Genomic DNA, 6,781 nt, shown 5'->3' with positions numbered 1-6,781 from the left:
GATTTGATATACTAGACATCACAGAAACTTGGGGGAATGAGGATAATCAATGGGACCCAGTAATACCAGGGTACAAAATATATCAGAAGGATAGAACAGGTCATGCTGGTGGGAGAGAAAGGAAGTGTAGAATCAAGTAAAAATCTTAAATGAACCAAACTGTACCATGGAATCTCTATGGATAGTAATTCCATGCTCTAATAATAAGAACATAGCAGTAGGGATATATTACCAACCACCTGACCAGGATGGTGATAGTGACTGTGAAATGCTCAGGGAGATTAGAGAGGCTATTAAAATAAAAAACTCAAGAATAATGGGGGATTTAAATTATCCCCCTATAGACTGGGGATACAGTGGGGAGTAGAGCTGAGAGGGGGTGGGTTGTAGAAATGAGGGGGTACAGTGGGGGAGTAGAGCTGAGGGGGGGATTGGGTGTAGAAATGAGAGGGTACAGTGGGGGAGTAGATCTAAGGGGGGGATTGGGTGTAGCAATGAGGGGGTACAGTGGGGGAGTAGAGCTGAGGGGGTACAATGGGGGAGTAGAGCTGAGGGGGATGGGGGGTAGAAATGAGAGGGGTACAGTGGGGGAGTAGAGCTGAGGGGGATGGGGTGTAGAAATGAGGGGGGTACAGTGGGGGAGTAGAGCTGAGGGGGGATGGGGTGTATAAATGTGGGGGAGTAGAGCTGAGGGGGGATGGGGTGTATACATGAGGGGGTAAAGTGGGGGAGTAGAGCCGAAGGGGATGGGGTGTATAAATGAAGGCGGGTACAGTGGGGGAGTAGAGCTGAGGGGAATGGGGTGTATAAATGAAGGGGGGTACAGTGGGGAGTAGAGCCGAGGGGAATGGGGTGTAGAAATGAAGGGGGTACAGTGGGGGAGTAGAGCCGAGGGGATGGGGTGTAGAAATAAGGGGGATACAGTGGGGGAGTAGAGCTGAGGGGGGATTGGGTGTATACATGAGGGGCTACAGTGGGGAGTAGAGCCGAGGGGGATGGGGTGTAGAAATAAGGGGGATACAGTGGGGGAGTAGAGCTGAGGGGGGATTGGGTGTATACATGAGGGGCTACAGTGGGGAGTAGAGCCGAGGGGAATGGGGTGTATAAATGAAGGGGGTACAGTGGGGGAGTAGAGCCGAGGGGAATGGGGTGTATAAATGAAGGGGGTACAGTGGGGGAGTAGAGCCGAGGGGAATGGGGTGTATAAATGAAGGGGGTACAGTGGGGGAGTAGAGCCGAGGGGAATGGGGTGTAGAAATGATGGGGTACAGTGGGGGAGTAGAGCCGAGGGGAATGGGGTGTAGAAATGAAGGGGGTACAGTGGGGGAGTAGAGCCGAGGGGGATGGAGTGTAGAAATGAGAGGGTAAGCGAGTCCAGGTATATTGGCGTCCCTTATAGGTAAAGGCAAACAAATACTGCAACTTAGTGGATTGGTAAAAGATCCGACCCAAGGTGGGCTATCTCTGGATGGCATGACCGGCGAGGGGGCTGCCTGGGTCTAGGATTGGGTGACTACATCTTTCCTCCCATTCTCCTCCCCGCATGAACCACTCACTGATCTGATCACCTTACCGGAGGCAATTAGAGTACGCGGCATCATCTCTCTGAGACTAGCCGACGCTCTTTGCTGAAGGGGGTGTAGGAGGGTCGTGGACATCCTCGATAAATATTTCCTGTGCGAGTGCCCGAGGAGTGGTGTGGTAATTAGCTTTATGAGCCGCTGACTCAGCGGACAGGATAGAGATGTGTCTTAGTTTATGAGCCGCTGCAACGAACAGGGCACCTCCACACGCTTAGAGAATGGGTGGAAATCAGTCCAAGACTACTCCCGCTCCACCAAAAGGCACGCCTGCTTATGCAGCCGAAGAAGTGGCTATTCACCCACGAAAGCTCATGCTCCAATACATCTGTTAGTCTATAAGGTGCCACAGGACTCTTTGCTGTATTTTATGTATGTGCATTATGGTCCCGGGACTTGTAAGTATTTAGAGAATTGGAATTTTTACACGCATGATGATTTAGCTAAACAATTCCCACTAGAAGGTATCTTTGATTTAAATAAGATTGTCCGCCTCAGAGGCGCTCTTGTGTCACCTAAAATCCCTGATGGGCAGTGGGAACAGTTTGTTTATTGGTGGGAGGAAGCTACCAAGAGGCTCCATGATTTGCAACCTGAGAGTGGATTTTGTTTCTTCCACAGGGGTCAAGCTTCAGTTGTGGAGGAATTTTCCACAACGGAGTGAATTTTAGGGAGAAAGCACCAAATTCTCCCTGGGATAAGCGGGCATGTGCCCCACTGAAATCCACAGAAGCTATGCCATTTTATGCCAGGGCTGGATTGGGACCAAGTTCTTACTATGGAGTTGACACTACTTGGACCAGCAAGAAAATCACCACTGTAGTAGCCAAATCCAAGAGAACCAGTTGAAACTGATCACTTCTTCGAAGAGGAATTCATTACTATTGAGTTAAGCCCTGTGTATGAAAACTCATTCAGAGGAGACTTCCTGTTCCTCAGACATGAACAGAATATCTTGAAGAGCTGAGGGGTGGGGAGTTTGTTGCACCTTCAGTATAAAAATGAAGTTATAAAAGGAGCTGGGCTGGGGGGACTTCTCTGCTCTTATTCAAATTAATAAAAAGAAATGCTCCTCTCTGTCATTTTGCCACTCAATGTGGGAGAAGTTGCGCAGGAAACAGACCACAGCAACAGACATCAAACAGCATGCAATGTGCTTGACAGCTCCCATCAGACAGTCTATAGCAGACATCACATACACGGGCCCAGATTCATCTCTCATGTACCTCCTTTGGCTTCAATCACCAGAGGTGAATCTGGTCCCTGGGATTTGTATATCTAAGGGGCTCTTCCATTAGACATGTGATTCCTTTGCTACGTGGAGGGCAGATGCTTTGGAGAAGGATTTTAGTGACAATTAAACCTGTTTAAGAAGAACTTTTGGGAGGGATTTTCTGATACTAATTCTGTCCATTCCCCTACTCTACCAACAGCTACTAGGGCCATGGTTCAGTTCAGGGAAGGAGTGGGAGAGAGAAAGGGCCTTGCAGGCCAGCACCCAGCTGCTGACTGCATATTAAGAGACAGTTAATAGCACAGTGAGTATTGCCTCTCACTCTTCCTTGAGCTGACTTCCCTGCTTATATCAGAAATGCACTCAACGCAAATGCATGAAAAACTCTTCCAGGGCAGAAACTGGGATCTCAAGGTGCCTAAGATCCCTCTGCTTCCATAAGAGAGGGTACGTCCAGACTACCCGCCGTATCGGTGGGTAGCGATCGATTTATCAGGGATCGATATATCATGTCTCGTTAAGACGCGATATATCGATCCCCGAACGCGCTCCCCGTCAACTCCGGAACTCCACTGGAGCGAGCGGTGGTAGCGGAGTCGACGGGGGAGCCGCGGCCGTCGATCCCGCGCCGTGAGGACCCAAGGTAAATCGATCTAAGATACTTCGACTTCAGCTACGCTATTCACGTAGCTGAAGTTGCATATCTTAGATCGATCCCCCCGATTCACCATATGTGAGTGTTGACATCACTAGGCCTCACCCTAGGTAACTTGGGAGGGTGGAAGGCCACTAAGTGTCAATGAAGCCTTCCTGCACTAGGCCTAAGTGAACCAAACTCTATCCTTCCATGTTTAAACTCTAATCAACCTCAAAAGCCAGGTGCAATTGGAATATGTAAGCAACCAGTTATCTGTGTGCAACCCCCTGCTCAAGCAATAATAATGAGGCCTGCATGTTTCTGGCTGAAGGGAAAAAGGACAAGATAACGGTTTAAAGAAGTTACTAACAAGCTAGGCTTATAGCTGCCAAGAATGACTTAACTGCTTAAATGTAATTGTTATTTGCTTAGTAACTATTACCAGGGACGGGAGGGGTAGAGGAAGGAATGGGTGGGGAGAAAGGAAGGGCTAGAGGGGAAAGGGGGGGCGCGGTGAGGCTTAACTGCAAAATGTATAAAAGAAGAAAAACTGTTCCTGTTAGGGTGCTTGATCTGAGACGTGCCTGTCTCCTAGCACCGCTTTGGGATCCCAAATAAACTTTGTTTGCTTCTTCCCCTGGTGTGTTTATTGGCGCGAAGCACACCGGGCAACGAACCCCGCTGTTGCTTTGCCTCGGGCACTCTGTGCTGGCAACAGTTTTGGCGCCCAACGTGGGGCTCGAGGCTGAAATTTAGCCTTGCCCGGACCCCTCTCGGAGGTCGACAGATTGCGGCGACAACCGACGCCCAGCGCGCATCGGTGAAGACGTGGTTTGGTCGACCCCAGAGGGCACAACGGTGCAACGCGCTCGAGTAGTGGAGAAGCAGCTGCGGGCGACGGTGGGGAACCGGTCCCGTGGATAGGGCGATGGTGCAGAACCGGACCCTTGGATAAGGTAGGAACAGTCCAGTGGGGACTTTACCTGTTTTGACCTGGGGACGCCCAGTGTCTCCCTATGGGGCAGGGACAGAGTATGGCAGGCAGGGCAAGGTGTACACCCTTGGAATGCATTCTGGTGAATTGGAAAGTGTTTGGCGCAAATCCAATAACTAAAAGTAAACTGAAAAGATTCTGTACAGTAGACTGGCCTCAATATCAGTTAGAGGACCAGGAAAGGTGGCCACCGGAAGGATCACTTAATTATAACACGATCCTTCAATTGCATCTGTTTTGTCAGCGAACGGGTAAATGGAATGAGCATATGTCTGTACAGTTGTTTATGTCGCTAAGAGATAGGTTAGATATTTTGCAAAAGTGTAATTTGACTCCGACAGGTTCGGTAGTAGCTACTGTTAGTCCCCAGAAACCCCCCCCCCCCCACAGCTGTAATGGCAGGTCCGGTGTCCCCTTCGCCCCCACCATATAAAGACAAGGTGTCTCAGGTCCCAGAGATTGCCCCCTCGGTGTGCATTTTATTTGTTGATCACTGAGACCGTGGTGTCCAGACATGGCTCAGATAGGAATCAGGCCACTACTATGCAGGTTTACACCCATGTGCCTTTTAACCCAGTGGACCTAGCAGCCTTTAAGGCACAGGCAGGGGAATTCTCTACAAACCCAAGCAAATTTATCTCTGTCTTTGAAGGGTGCCTGGCTAGCTGTAAGCCTGACAGGAATGATTGTAATGTTCTTACACGGACCCTGCCGTCTGAGGTGGAGCGTAATCAGGTTGTGTCTAAAGAAAAGGAAAAGAGGCAAGCGAAAATGATGGTCGCAGCAGTACAGGCCGGTGGCAGGGGAAAATTCCAGGAAGGTGGAAGGGGCCGGGGAATGAGAGGATGTGGGCATGGGCGCCCTGGCTCACAGGAAAGGCGTCTGGGTCGCAACCAGTGTGCCATATGCCGGAAGGAGGGACATTGGAAAATGAGTGCCCCGAAAGAGAAGGTACCCCTATGATGGCAGCGGAGGATCAAGAATAGGGGTGTCAGGGGAGACGGACTATCCTGCCCCCGGAACCCTGAGTAAAAATGCGGGTGGGAGATTCAGACATAGACTTTTTAATAGACTCTGGAGCTGCACGAACCGCCGTAAACCAACCCCTGCAGCTGCCTGTGGCAGATTCCCTCACTGTGGTGGGTGCCACAGGGAAAGGAACCAAATGCCCAGTATATGCCCCAGCGGAATGTGCTTTGGGAAACAGAACTCTATCTCACAAACTGGTTTATCTCCCCGATTGTCCAACGCCTCTACTGGGACGGGACCTGCTTTGTCGCTTAGGAGCCACCCTGCATTTCACCCAAGATCTTTTTTAACAAGTCTCTCATATTTCAAACTTGTAAGTACAGCCAGGCAAGGTGTGTTAGTTTTATCTTTGTTTTCTCAACTTGTAAATGTTCCTTTTGCTAGAGTGTTTACCTCTGTTTTCTGTAACTTTGAACCTAAGGCTAGAGGGGGTTCCTGTGGGCTCTTTAAGTTTGATTACCCTGTAAAGTTATTTTCCATCCTGATTTTACAGAGATGATTTTACCTTTCTTTCTTTAATTAAAAGCCTTCTTTTTAAGAACTTGATTGATTTTTCCTTGTTCTAAGATCCAAGGGGATTGATCTGGACTCACCAGGAATTGGTGGGGGGAAAGGGAAGGGAGGGAATGATTAATTCCTCCTTGTTTTAAGATCCAAGGGGTTTTGGATCAGTGTTCACCAGGGAATTGGTGGAAGAATCTCTCAAGGCTACCCAGGGAAGGGACTTAGCACATTGGGAGTGGTGGCAGCAAAAGCAGATCTAAGCTGGTAGAAAAGCTTAGAGGTTTTCATGCAGGTCCCTACATCTGTACCCTAAAGTTCAGAGTGGGGAAGGAAACTTGACAAGTGATATGTAATAGACCCCTACCAGGACATCACCCCTGTTTTTTCCCTCTTTTATCTTTACTCAAAGACTTTCAACTGGTCTGCTTCTCACATCCTTCCAGACCTCAGAACAAGTGTACAATGCAATACTTCCTCTTTTTTTTCCTGCCTGTCCTTCCTGAACAAGCTATAGCCCTCTATGCCAATATTCCAGTCATGAGATTTAACCCATCAAGTATCTGTGATGCCAGTTAAGCTGAGTTATGACTTATGTACTAAAACTCCCAGTTCTTACTATTTATTCCCCATTATTATCACTCCTTGCATTTGTGTATAGACATCTAAGATGTTAAGCAGATACCCCCATAGATTTCCCTCTTGTTTCTCCTATAACACTGCTCTACAGCCAAAATGCTTCTGAAATAAATGTAGTCAAACTTTACTAATTCTGGATCACTGAGAACGAAAATGATGCTTAATAT

This window comes from Chrysemys picta, chromosome 22 (genome assembly GCF_011386835.1).
Source record: "Chrysemys picta bellii isolate R12L10 chromosome 22, ASM1138683v2, whole genome shotgun sequence".
NCBI classification, from domain to species: Eukaryota; Metazoa; Chordata; order Testudines; family Emydidae; genus Chrysemys; species Chrysemys picta.
Note: the sequence above shows the minus strand (reverse complement) of the source record.